Consider the following 14,699-nt stretch of genomic DNA (forward strand, 5'->3'; position numbering starts at 1 on the left):
AAGTACTGACTGATGGATATCGGAAATCATGTCTTAGTTTATTGTATAATGTACGAGATGATAAAAATATTCAAAACTACGTATAATTGTATCTGATTCATACATTTTTTTTCCAATCGCCTTTGCAGACATAACTAATATTTGTTAATGAACAATGTTTTTCTTATCATCTATTTCCATGGCATTTAAAAAGTGTACAATTTCTTTAAACTTTGACCATGAATCTACTTACGTAGAATACTTACTTAAGTACAATATTTATTCGATATTTACACACATTTTTTATGAAACATTTTATTACCCATGAATTTTTTTATAATGCGTATATCAAAAATTTTAACAAGACATAAAGGAATACCATCATAAAATGTAATAGAATAAATATTATTTGTTATTTCAATCATAAATGTTACTATTGAAACTGAAAAGGGCCAGAGATTATATAATAAAACATTTTTTAAATCAATATTTATTGGCTATATCAGCCAATAAAAAAGTGCTATAGCACTTTTTTATTAGAAATGTTATAAGTGATGAACTTATAAGTTCATCACTTATAACATTTCTAACAACGCTTAAAGATTTCTGTGTTATGTGATGACGTGGTAATGGAGTAGACATTTGAATTAAAGGTATTCCTGGCCATACAGATGGTGGCATTTTTGGTCTTTGTTTTATTTGTATTGTAACTTTTTCGAAAACTGCTGGCCAATAGAATTGGGAAACAACAGTATAATCTGAAACTAAAAGATTCGAATTTGGAATACTTTTTATCCAAATATTTTTTGTTCTTTATCTTTAGGAAAGCGAGAAACTGTTGGTATTTTTTCAAAGCTTTTATTGTTTTTGGTACACTTTTAGTTAACGCTAACGGGGAAATGTTTTTTTTGTTCCCTCTATGTTGTTTTTTTTTCCATTTTCTATACTATTTTTATCACAAATATAAATATTTTTTAATTTTTATTATATTTATATTTTTATTTATACTATTTACATCTTTCTTTTTTTTTTATAAAAATATGTTTTTTTTATTTATTTTTGTTATTTTTATTTATTATATTTTATATTTCATTTTATCTATTTACAAAAACGATTAATTACAGTAATATAACCATGTTTAAACCTTGCCGTAACCCTAATTCTAAGCCTGATCTTGATGCTGACCCTAACCAAACCTATTTCCAAATATATAACAATAACGAAAAAATGGGATATTATAAATTAATAATAAAACGATGTAAATAATTAGTTATTTATTTAGTTATGCTGCTCGATGTCACAATGTATTTTCAAAGTTGGCTCAGATAATTTCATGGCTGGCTAAAAATAAATCGAATTTCAGCGACGCCAAGCGGCTAATGGTGGGCAGCTCGCGGGTCTACTCAGAACCATTAAACTGAGTTTTAGAGCTGTACCCTCAATAGGTGATAACAGGAAGAGTTGCATGGCCACTATCAAGTAGACACAAGCAAAATCTATGAGTAGAGTTGAGAAGATTTAACATTCATCATCCAAGGCAGGAAACAGTATAACACAAGTTTATATCTAGGCCAGCCTAAGGAGAATTTCCACAAGACACTAGCGAGATGCAGTTAACATCTTTTAAAGATGAGTATTCTTATTGAGGTACCATTTTTAGCCTTTATTCAACCAAGAATCACAAAGCACAGTGGATCAGGTGGTGGACAAAAGGAATAAAAAAACATTTTTGAAAACTACGTTATTATATACTATTTTAAAGCTTAAACATTAAACCATTATAAAAAGTACATATTTTGCTTTATCATATCCTGTAGAATAAAAAAATTTTTTTCTTTATAAATTTGATAATGTTTTTCAATAATATCAAATACAATTAAATAGTTGTCAATTTTAAAAAAGTCTCTTTTTATTGCACAATTAAATAAAATTAAGTATTATCTTTTAAATGAACTAGTTTCACATAAGTATGTCAAATAAATTGATTTCAAGTGACGGCATATTTGAAATACTTTTTTAGTTGAAACTTCACTTATATAATCAAATACTTTTGCGGTTCAGTAATTTGAAACTTGAAAGACGTTGTTTAAAAAGTACATTGCCAATATAAATATCGTTTATTATCTGATGATGTTAGCGTTGTCTCATTTAATGATTTTTACAAGTTAAATGATCTATCTAATAGATCATTTAATCGTTCAGATGACATCCACTGGAAGTCTCAAAGACATCAAGACGTCTGTAAGACGTCCCCCAGACGAGGCATGCCCACTGGGTAGTTGTATCTTATTTATCCACAGAAATACTGTTTGTATCAGGTTGTCGTTTGCGCCAAGAAAAAGAAGCTAAAGCTGTTTTGTAATTATCAGAATATGAATGACTGTTAGTTTAAAAAATAATTTTAAACCAAAAGTTTTATACTGTACCTTATGGGTACTTAACCATCATCAATGCTCACCATAAATTGGAATTTTATTTATAAAACCGTTTTTTATTTATGAAATTGGTAATTTTTATATGCAAAAGTTAATATAAATTGATTCTAAACTCCTGAAACTATGAGAGGTTTATCTTTGAGTAAAGTTGGACGCGGGTGTGATGGCTAAATACATCAATACTCTTTAAAATGATTCATTTGTAAAAATATTCAATCTTTATTCTAAATAACTTATATTTTTACTATTTATGTTAGTTAAAATATTTATTTCACCCTCGGCCTTGTAGAACCTCCAAAACAACGATATCTTTAATATTTAATCATAAAATTTTTTATAAGCATTGCAAAAAGCGAAAACATAAAATAACACTTAAAAATGACTTGGTACACATAACCTGAAATGACTTGGTACATAAGTTAACACATAACCTGAAATGACTTAGTCGGATGTAAGACAGTAGTCGGATGTAAAATGGAAGGCTGCGTCTTACATCAGCCTACTGTAATAGTGTGCAATTTTTGTCTCTTTTAAGTCTCTAACTTATGCTCTAAAAGCTTTTATATCTTCTTTTCTTAAAACTCTTTACCTAAAAACTTTTAATTGATATGGCGTGGTTTTTATTTTAGTTGTTACTAAAGTTTATCTCCCATTTGGGAATTCTTTCGAAGAGCTAACTAACTTTAAAGACAAATGAGACAACTTATAACTGAATTTTGTTTTCTTTAGGGTTAGTTTTTTTCTTCAGCTCTGTCTACCTGGTATATTTACTATTTGGCCTGGTGAACATAAACTTATTAGAAATAACTCAACAATGTTTTCCAATGTTGATGCAATAAAAAAACTTGATGCGGTGTTTATGCTACTAGAGGTAGAGTGCAATAAATCAGTTAACAGTAGCTTTTGGAATGCATAGGGCTCACCGCAAAACACAAGAAAATGTTTTGAATCTCTACAAAAGCTAGGTGACCATTTCTTTGCTTTAGGCGCAATGGTCTTGATATTGTTTGTGTCAACGTTGAAGCGATAACACTTATTAACTTGTTTAACAATAGTACTAAACACCTCTATATTTTTAACAAATACGAAAATAATATATCCAATCCTACTCTGATTGTTTTTTCAAAGAGAAATATGAAGTTAGCAATTAAATATTCTGAAAACTTTGCATAAAATACACTTTTTTTTGAGCCCATATTACTTAATTAAGTATATTATGTTATTCAATAGAATAAATACTATACAAAAAAAAATAAATGCAAAAAAAAATTGAAATTTATAAGATAAAAGTTAATTTAATACACAAATATCTAATTTTATACATAAATATCTATTTAATACATAAATATCTATTTAATACATAAATATCTAATTTAATACATAATATCTAATTTAATACATAAATATCTAATTTAATACATAAATATCTAATTTAATAGATGAATGGTAGATCACTAACTAATGGTAGATCACTAACTAGTTTTGAATATCAATAAAACCAATAATAATTTTATTAACTGTAAAGAAAAAAAATATTTAAATAACGTATTTAATTAAGTTTGCATATAAACAACAAATTATCAAAGGAGATCAATGTTGAATATTGTCACATAAAATTTTTATGTTAAAGTTTTTTACTTTTATGCGATCTGAATAATCAAAGCCTTTAAAAAACAGTAAATAAATGCTTAAAAGGGATTTGTTTTAAGAATCAGGAAAATCTGAGCTATACATATGAAAATCGAGCAGTTTAAAAGGGGTGGAAGTGACCCCTTTTAAACTGCTTGATTTTCTTATGTATAGCTCAGAATATAAAGAAAACCTGTTAGGTAAAAAAAAAATTTAAAAAAGGTTTCGTTCGCTCGAAATCCGGTTTTGAAATTAAAACGTTTTTTGAAAAAAAAATCTTAAAGAAAATTTTTGCAATCTTTGAATCCATTTTTTTAGCAAGACAAAGAAGTTGCGCATAACTTTTTTAGTTAATATCAGACATAACCCATAAGCTCTTTCTAAAAAAAAAAAAAGATGTTGCGAAAATTTTTTTTTCGCAAAAGCTCAAAAACATTCAGATTCGTCAATTTTAAATGAAGGTTATTTCTAACGGCGAAGAATCGCACACAACATTTCTTGCAGAATATGTAAGTATCGTAGGTATTGTGTCAAAAAATGCAAAAAAAAGTTATGTGACACCTACAGTATCCATATATTAAGGTTCAAAGTTGAAAAAAAATGTTATAGTATTCTAACAAAATGACACGTTACGAGAGAGGCGCTAAGTTTAGTAAAAATATAATCATTTTAAAATGTTAATACAAGATGGTCTCAACATAATAATAAAAAAAACTCATGTTATTTTATCACATACGTGATAAAAAATAAATTGAAAGTTTAACAAAAAATGAAGAAAACTATATTGCTAATTAAATGATGCATAAGTTTGCATACATTGCTTCAACTGAAAGATTTCCTTGATAGCAGCTTTATGGAACTATCAGTTTTAGTAAACATCTTCTTGATATGGTTAATTGATTTCGAATTGGTCTAAAACTGCAGTGGCTAATAAACAGCATCACCTATTCCCTGATACATTGAAGTAAAGTAAACACGCTTTTTATGAATAATACATATCCACGTTTAAACTCACTTTTTTTTTGCCAAAATACTCTCTTTAGCTCTCTTTGTATTAAACCGGAAGATTTTTTGACCAAAATCTCTTGTGAAACATTTATTTTATTGGGGTTCAAGTTTTTTCTCAAGATTAGCAGGTGCATAATACATTTTTGTGTGTTTGTGTTTCAGTACCTAAATTGTTCAGTACCTAAATTGTTCAGTACCTAAATTGTTTGTGTTTCAGTACCTAAATATTCATCAAATTTGGATAAAGCATTTTTTTATATGAATAAAACACCTAATAAAAATACTTTATTGTACCGCTTTGACATTGATAAAACAACATGTTTTAGTGATGACTTATAAGTGGGAGATTTTTTTTCTTTTTTATTTAGGTAATGAGGATAAAAGCATGTCTTTGGAGGGCTTAAACACTAACAAGTGAAAAGCATTTATTCAGTTTTTCAAGACTTCTTTTAAGCCTATTTGATAAAACTGCATTCTCTTTCCAAACATTATTCTTGTTAGGTTGCATTATCTAAAAACAATTTTTTGAACAATTATTTTAATAGATTTTAATTATAATTATAAATAAATAATCTACGATAAAAGTGATTAGCTTCTATGAACGAGACTCTGTTATAGTAGACTTTATTATAATGGAGCGACAAAAATTATCGTATTTGTTATTAAATTTGTTGACAGAATGTGAGGAAACAACAGAAGAAGGCGAGGCATTCCATTTGGATGCAATTCTATTAGGTAAGAAGCCTGTGCGAGTTACTTCAAACTTTTGAAACAACGACATGGTTGAGGATTTTGTTACGTAAGTTTCCTTCAGGACAATTTGAAAAACAAGTGGGTGTTATATTTAGATTTAGGAGCTTGACTTCATTGAAATTCTTGTAGATTATGAAGTACTGAATCTAATTGTCTCTCATTCGTCTTTCTTAAACTTTTGTTAATCCCAAACCCGCCAATCGAGATTCGTAGTTCATGTTTCTAAATTGAGGAACTAGTTTGTTGCTCTACGTTGAATTTTTTTGAGCCTATGTATCTATGAGCCTAAGTATCTTTCTTTAAATAAGAGTTGCATACTGGAGCGCAAAACTCAAACAGTGGATGTACATAGATAGTATATATACTGGAGCGCAAAACTCACACAGCGGGCGTACATAGGTAATATATAGTTTTAAAAATATAATTGGATTCCAATTATTAAAGGTTCTTTCAAGAATTCCAGACATCTGGTTTTCTTTTGATGCTGCATTATTTATTTGATTAGACCACTCAAGTTTATTGTTGAAATAAACTCCTAGAGACTTTTCAATATCGACATTTTCAAAAGTGGAGCGATAACCGAGCCCTGACAAACTCTACTCAGTATTTCTAGCCAATCAGTAGAGAATTCACCAAAAATAACACGTTATTTTCAATTGCTCAAATCTTTTATCCAATAGAGGATCATGTCACAGAAACCGTATCCCTTTAGTTTCAGGAGAAGAAGAAAAGACACAATCAAATGTTTTAGTGAAGTCTAAAAGAATTAGTAGTGCAGAGCAGCGATCATTAATAGCTTTGGTATTAATGTCAAATACTTCTAAAAGATTGGTTGTACAATTTTAAACAAATCCATGTTGATGACAGAATAATAAATTATGGGTGTACAAATGGTCTACCATAAAGTCGCGAAGTAATTTTTTCTATAACCTTACAAACGACAGAATTTAGTGAAATAGGCCGACAGTTTTCTGAATCAGTACGACAATCTTTCTTGTGAGTGGGTAAGGCATTTGCTAGCCTTCAAATAAAATAAGTTTTTTAAAAACATTATTTTTAGTTAATGCAATAAGTAGCACACTTAAAAGTGTGTTATTTAAAACATTGTTTATAATATTGTTCTGTTTATAATATATATTCACAAAAAATGTTCACAAGTTTGAAATATATTGTTGTTATTATTACGATATATTATTTCATAAGTAGAATTAATTCAGTAGTTATTTTGTTCAAAGAGATTCCTCTCAAAATATTACAGCAGACTAGTAATAAAGTATATAATCTTAAAGATTTAGGGGCTTGTATCTAATCATAAAATAAAATTTGTAATCTTAAAGATTTAGGGGCTTGTATTTAATCATAAAATAAAATTTGTAATCTTAAAGATTTAGGGGCTTGTATCTAATCATAAAATAAAATTTATAATCTTAAAAATTTTGGGGCTTGTATGTAATCATAAAATAAAATTTGTATCCTTAAAAATTTTGGGGCTAAGCGATAAGATTGTTTTGACCTTTTTTTTTTCCCGTCATTTGTATATTTTACAAATACAAATGTTGTAATGATTTTTAACGGCAAATTTATATACCATTGTTTTTTGGCATTAACATCTCCAAGCTGATTGTGTAGACTATATTGTTTATAACTTTAAGTTTTTTGAATGATCCACAATTGCCTTTGGGAAAGTAAAAATTTTTATAAAAATTGTTTTGTTCCATACTCAACTAAAAAACAAGTTCTGTTCATGCAGCCCCTTTTTCTCAGAGCATAAACAATATACTTACTCTATTTGTGCAAATGTTAAAAATCATTTAAAAAAATTTTAGAAATTTTGATAGTAAATTAAATTGTTTTAAGGCAATTGCACACTAACTGGTTTTTTTCATAAACGTGATATTGTAGACTCTTTATTACGTTCAATTGTCACTAGTTAAATGCAAATGGCGAAAACAGAAAACGGATTTAGCATTTTTTGGTGTTTTAGATATTGCACTGAATGTTAGAACGTGTAATTATACATTAATTGGTTACAGCTAATTAATGTATTTGATATAGAAATAAAAAAAAATAAATCATATTACAAAAATAAAAAAGCAAAAAGTATATCCATTTAATATAAACTAGCTGATTGTCTTTGTAAGTCTTTTCCAAACCGAACTTTTCTATACTTTTTCCTTATATATCCTAGCTTTCTGGGTCCTTAAAATACGGGTCTTTACCAAACCTACCGTTTTTATGCATAGTTATTCCACACCGATTATTTCTATACCAATTCCTTATTTACTTCAATATTTTTCAGCAAAATAATTTATTCTGAAAAAAAACTTTAAGAGCAAAATACTTAATATGCGCACCTTTTCCGCATACCTAGAGCTTATAAGAGATTTATAATTAGGTTTGCTTTTCTGAAAAATGCATTTTATTGATAGCTCGGTGGTTTAGTGCGCTGTCATCAGTGTCGCTTCGGGGGGTTTGAGATCTCATCTTAGCATGATAAATTTTGAAGTTTTTTCAATCTTGCTTTTGTATTTAAAGCAAATAAATAATAATATAGCAAAAAAAATTTCTAAAATTTAAAATGAAATTTTAAAGTTTTCTTATTTCATAGATTATTCACGGTTATTCCATATAATGATGCAAATTCATCATATGCTAAATACGTTTACACTTGTTTGTACGTAACGCTATACAAATGGAACTAAGAATGTTTGTACGTAACGCTATACAAATGGAACTAAGAAGATCTTAGACCACTAAAATTAAGTCATAAAAGAAAATTTAATTCTTATGATTATGTTTAAAAACGATTATGATTAAAGACGTGGCCACAGCTATTAACCGCTTATCTAAAAATTAAGCCAAAATAATTTTGCGCATTGACGTCAGTTTGTGGCAAAATAAACTTTTTATACGTCAAGTTTTCTTTTGACTTTATCTAAAATTTTTTGATTAATTTTAATTATGTTGCATACAATTGCACAAAAGATATAAAACTGGAACAGATATATAATTTCACGGATATGAGTTTGTATTTATTACAATAATAATAAATAAATAGTTCTTTTCTTTATAAGTATATATTCCATAAAAATATATTTCATATACTTTAATAGAAGTCCCAGCAAACATTCCGTCTAAAAAAGGTGTCTTATAAGCGTATAAAGAACGTCTAATACGTTTAAAACTTATTACGTGTTAAAAACGCCTTTTTTAGACCAAATGTTTGCTGAGGTATTCCTAAAAAAATTAAATTCAATCTTATTTCTAGTTAGTTTTTCTAGTTTTTTGCCACAAAGCGACGTCACGTACGCAAAAAAATTGTGGCTTCAACGATTTAAGAAAAAACCGCGTCTATCATTTTTATTGGTCTAAGAAGCAATTTTAGCATCCAAAAATTATCAAGAGAGGGGCAAATCTAAAATCGAAATTTCAAATTTTCCACTTGGATGAGACAATATATTTTGTGTTTTTTCAATCTTGTCAATTTTTTGAATATAATAGCATGCATACTAAAAGAAAAAAATCAATTTTGACTTTTTTTATAAAATAAGCTACTTTAGATATCTACAAACGTTATTGAATACATAATTTTAAAGCGTTCTGAAAAAAATTCATAAGAATTATTAGTTCAAAAATGTGATACGTAATAGGGAAGAGTTATGTAAGATGAGGAGGTTCCCAAGATGGTATAACCTTTTTTACGGGTAGACTAATGATTTTTTCGCGAGTTTTTTTGGTCAAGAATATTTATACAAGTTTGACGGTGTTTTTTATTTCAATTTCTTGGTTGTATAGTTAATATTCTTTGATTGTTTTACTGTTAAAAAAATTTACCAACCCCATTATAATTTTATACTATTCAATATTTTGTAATTACGTCAGAACGAAACAAGATCATCAATAATTTATTACATCCTCAATATTTTATGCTTAACTACTGCGAATTCCATGGTTTATATGAGATAATAGTTAAGCTGATGTCATGCTTTTTAAATTATGATAGTACTTGGTGAAGTTGGTTAAAATGATACGTTTTTAGACGCTCAAGATGAGATACATTTTAATAAGAAAAGCGCTTTTTTCTTAAAGTTATTCTCTGCGGAGCTTTATTTTGGTATTTCAAGAGCGAAAGTTTTTTTCAAAAAATAGTATCGTTAACTTTTTTAGAGATAGGAAAGATTTGTTATTGTTTTTTTTTTTTATGGTTGAGATAATTACTTTTTATGGTTGAGATAATTACTTTTTATGGTTGAGGTAATTACTTTTTATGGCTGAGATAACTACTTTTATGGTTGAGATAATTACTTTTTATGGTTGAGATAATTACTTTTTAAAGCATAGTCCTTGAAGATACAATTAAATTTTTTTTGTGATTATTTTTTTGTTATTATGAGTTTTTTTGAGTTTCATTAAAAAAGCCCATCTTAGGAAACTTGTTTTCTAAGATGAGATGATTGGGTGTGTTGAAAATAACGCAAGTTTTGGTATAAAGTTTTTTTTTTTTAATGAACTATTTATTTATATTCTTTAAGAGAAAAGATTAAATTTGATAATCTGCAAAAATAAATATAAATATTATAATATTTCGGTTGCAAAAAAACAATATATTGTATAATTGCTCAATATACGCAACCTTCCCCTAAGTATCTTAAGGCGTTTTGAAAAACGGCTGCGGCATACCGTAAAATCGCCTAAGTTTGGTCACTTAAGGTGGAATGCAAGAAGCGAACTTGAGTCAAGTTCGACTTGAACTTTACATTGTAACCAATAGCGGCAGAGTATGGGTTTTCCTCTCAAAAAATACTCTGCCGCTATTGGTCACAAAGTAAAGTTTAAGTCGAAATTGACTCAAGTTCGCTTCTTCCATTCCACCCTTAATGTCACAAATAATGAAAACTAATTTTTAAATATTGTTTTCTTGTAAAATTATGATATAAATTCAGGTAATACTGGCAACAAAGGAGGGCGTTGCCCCAGGTAAAAAAAAAAAGTCTTTTGGGGCACTAAAGAAAAAAAGTAGAAGCACATAAAAAAAGGCCTTTTCAAATATAAGTAGTTATATTTTTAATTTTTATTGTAATTAGTCAAATATTTTATTACTTTGGCCATTATCACATTTGCTAGGCCACTGGTTAATAAAATTAAAAATATATTTTTCAATTAATTTAAAAAGGTTTTTTTAATTAACAAAAAAGCTACTTTGCTTTAAATGAGCTTTGTATTTTTATTGCACGTATTGTTGACCATATTAGAACAGCAAGATCTACCCAACCAATCGTCACAGAATTTGCTACGTATCCATAATTGTCGTTGAGCTGTAATTTCATCTCCAAAAAAAATGTCACAAACTTGATATTTTTTAGAACTCAAAGAAATGTCAGTTAACTTTGAAATTTTGATCAAATTTTTTATTGAAATAAAATACCACGGTGTGTATCCAAAATAAGAATTTCAAAATTTAATTTTCAAAAATTAATATATTTTTTTTGTAAATATAACTAATTTGATGATTTTTAATAATACCAAGATTAAATATAATCATTTATTTTGATAATTTGCTTATTTAGATTTTACTAGTATGCATTATTTCAAATTTTTGTTTTGCTAAAGAATTATTTCAACTGGCTGCATGCAAACATTTTTTATAGATTCATATTTGCAAACTAATTACAAATATTATTTGAGAAAAAAAGTTTGTAAAATTTGTGTTTTGCATGCTTTCTCAAAACTCAAAAAAAAATCATTGTAAACCGGCTTTAAAATTATAAAATATAAATATCATTTACTAATAAAAATAAAATTTTTCAGTGTAATTAGGCCTTAAAAACTGCCGACCTAAAAAAATCTCGCAAACCTTTACTTCTTTGTCAATTACTATTTGCCAAAAATGGAGACTGAGAAGATTATTAAGTATTTTGAGAAATACAGAGAATTCTCATCAAAGTAAAAAACTTATATAAATTATGCAAATTAAATCCTATTGAAATTACAATACAACAGCTGTTTAAAATATGTGCATATGATCGCAAACCCAAATTAAATTATTTTATGCGTGTTCTAGTGTTTAATAGTGTTCTGTAAATTATTTTATGCGTGTTCTGTATTTTATGCGTGTTCTGTAAAAGATATAGATTTACGAGGTTTTGATTATATGCCGTCAATAAATTGAAATGAAACTTGAAAAAAAATTCCCACTCACCCTTTTATTAAGACACCCCCGCCCCTGTATAGTAGATCTTTTTTGAACCACACCCCTTTGTACTAAGCACGCGAGAGTTCATAAAAACCCATCGACATATTTGCAAAAACAGTAGACTCTCTACTTTGTATAATTAGTTTTGAATTCGGATAAATCCGGTTTCTGATTCGATTGAAGAAGAAGAACGGGTAAATAAAAATTAGCAATTGCTTTTACTCAGTCATTGGTCAGTTTTACGTGAGTAAAAACTTCAGAAATTTTGGTTAAGTTTTTATTTAAGTAAAACTGAGCAATTACTAAGTAAATTGCTTAACTTTAGGTAAATAAAAGTTTGTGCAAAACTGCTGTTTTTATTCATGTAAAGCTAACCAATTACTGAGTAAAAGCAATTGCTCATTTTTATTCACCCGGCCTAGATATTCGAAAATTGATATTTCATAAAACCGGAATCAAAATACGATTTTAACTATCCGGAAAACTAGTATTAGATTTGTATTTTAACAAACCAAGCCGGGTATCCGGTTTTGATCACCTTTAGCAGCTATGGGTAAAAATTAAAAATTTCACAAAAAAATTTTTAAAAAAAATTTTCAATTTTTTTTTTTAATGTTTTCATTGTTTATACGGAATCGCAACTGATTTTCGTGGTTTTTAAAAGATACTAAAATTGTCAAGTCAATTTTTAAAATAGTACAATAAACTAATACAAATATTTGTAACTCCGCAAAACCTTTAAAAAAATATTGATTATATTCGAAACCATATTATGAAACACATTTGAATGTGTTTTATTATATGAGTTTAAATATAATAGATATTGTTTTTTTGGGGTTGTGTCCACCACTAAGCCACTGTGCAACGCGCGACTTAATTTGAAAACGAGAAAAATAGTTTTGTGAAATTAATACGGGGATAGTTTTTTTTAAATAATAATCATATAGCAAAAGAAATTAAATAATTAACAATTAACATTTTTTTTAATCAAAATTTTTGATTAAAAAAAAATTTAAATTAGATATAAGCAAAAATAAATTAAAAACTTAAACAAAATCTAAATACTAAGAAACACCCGTCATTATTTTAACAAACTTGCAAAATTTGATCAGCTTACGTGTTGCTTGAGAAAATAAAGAGTAAGAGAAGTGTTCATTTTATTATTTTAGCAACGTTTCGTCGGTGTTGAGAAACGTTTCGTCGATGTTGTGAAACAAATTGTAATAGCAATTTTCAAAACAGTTAAAACATTTTGACTCCTAAGAAAAGTTGTCTTCAACGAAAACGTTGGATAAAATACCAACATTCCTGAAACTAATAACGGCGGACCTATGCACAGCGCACACCGAATTCGGTAAGACTCGTTTTTTAATATAAAATCTATTTTAAAAAAAAGTTAGAAATAATTTTCTGCCCAAACCAAAACTCTCAGTCGATGAATGTACACTCGCAGCATTTATCCTTAGACAGTCACTCGATGTATGAACACTATGCTGCACCTATTCCTAGATAGTCAGTCGATGAATGTACACTCGATGTATGTACACTTTTGTATTAAAATGTTATTATCACTGTTGTTTGTGAAAGACATTGGTCAAATGGTTATTGTTAGTGATTATGGGAAACTGAGACCTGAGAATAAAGTTTAGTTCTCAAAACTTTTTAATTAAAAGATAAATGTTATACTTTTTGGTATAATTTTTATTTACCATTTATTTAACCTTAAAATCAAAAATTACAAATTATATTATAATTTACAAAGTTAGGTTCGGTGTCACTCATATAGTTAAAAACAAGTCAATGGAGTGACACCTTAATAAAATAAACAAATAAAATAAAAAAATATTAAAACAAGGAAATACTAAAGTAAACTACATTAATGCAAGTAGAAAAAAAAAAGTAATAGGAACATTAATATTAAAATAGTTGAAATCAAAACAAAAACAAACGATAGAAAGGTTCAGAAAAATGAAAAAAAAAGAGAGAATGAACAGATGAGATAAGATGAATAAGAAAAAAATGTAAAAGAAAAATTTTAATCACATAAGTTCAGAAGGATAGAGTGAGTGATAGAAAAAAATGTTCGCAGAAAAATATAAAAAAGCATAATAAAGGCAAACTTAAATAAAATATATATATATATATATATATATATATATATATATATATATATATATATATATATATATATATATATATATATATATATATATATATATATATATATATATATATATATATATATATATATATATATATATATATATATATATATGAGTGTATGTGTGGTTCAATTACTTCCCGCAATTTTATTAATGCGTTTTGACATAATCTAACCTTAATTTTGTCAGCGTTAGAACCGCAAACAAGCAAAACAAGCCACTTGTAAAAAATTTGAAAGCATTAAATGTATATCAAATCAATATATATCCAAAATTTGTTATTTATCCTCAAATATAAACATGGGCTTGTTCCTACTTTCTTTTAAAAAAATTTCTTCCAAAATAGCAAAAATAGATACCATACCAGAGGAACGGGAAACCTTTTAAAAAAACTAATCTTTCGCGCTTTTCCATTTCGTACCGTGGTCCTTGTCTATATAACAAATTAATATCCAAAAATATTCTACTGGAAAAATCGAATAACTTAAATTTTTTTCGAAACCAATGTAAACTCTAATAACTCTAAAAACTCTAAATAAC

General features: G+C 27.3%; 1 protein-coding gene across 2 annotated transcripts in view; it reads left to right on the plus strand.

The window, feature by feature from the left end:
* The first annotated feature begins 9,754 nt into the window (after positions 1-9,754).
* The window catches only part of LOC136076841 (aromatic-L-amino-acid decarboxylase-like), a 16,677-nt gene continuing 11,732 nt past the window's right edge, over positions 9,755-14,699 (plus strand). Inside the window, exons 1-2 of one of the 2 annotated variants that reach the window (XM_065790418.1) lie at positions 9,776-10,058; positions 13,167-13,351. The gene's annotated coding sequence lies outside the window, so the exon portion shown is untranslated. Of the gene's footprint in view, positions 10,059-13,166; positions 13,352-14,699 lie in introns of both variants that reach the window. The other variant, XM_065790420.1, reaches the window with a different exon arrangement.

Source organism: Hydra vulgaris, chromosome 02 (genome assembly GCF_038396675.1).
Source record: "Hydra vulgaris chromosome 02, alternate assembly HydraT2T_AEP".
Classification (NCBI taxonomy): Eukaryota; Metazoa; Cnidaria; class Hydrozoa; order Anthoathecata; family Hydridae; genus Hydra; species Hydra vulgaris.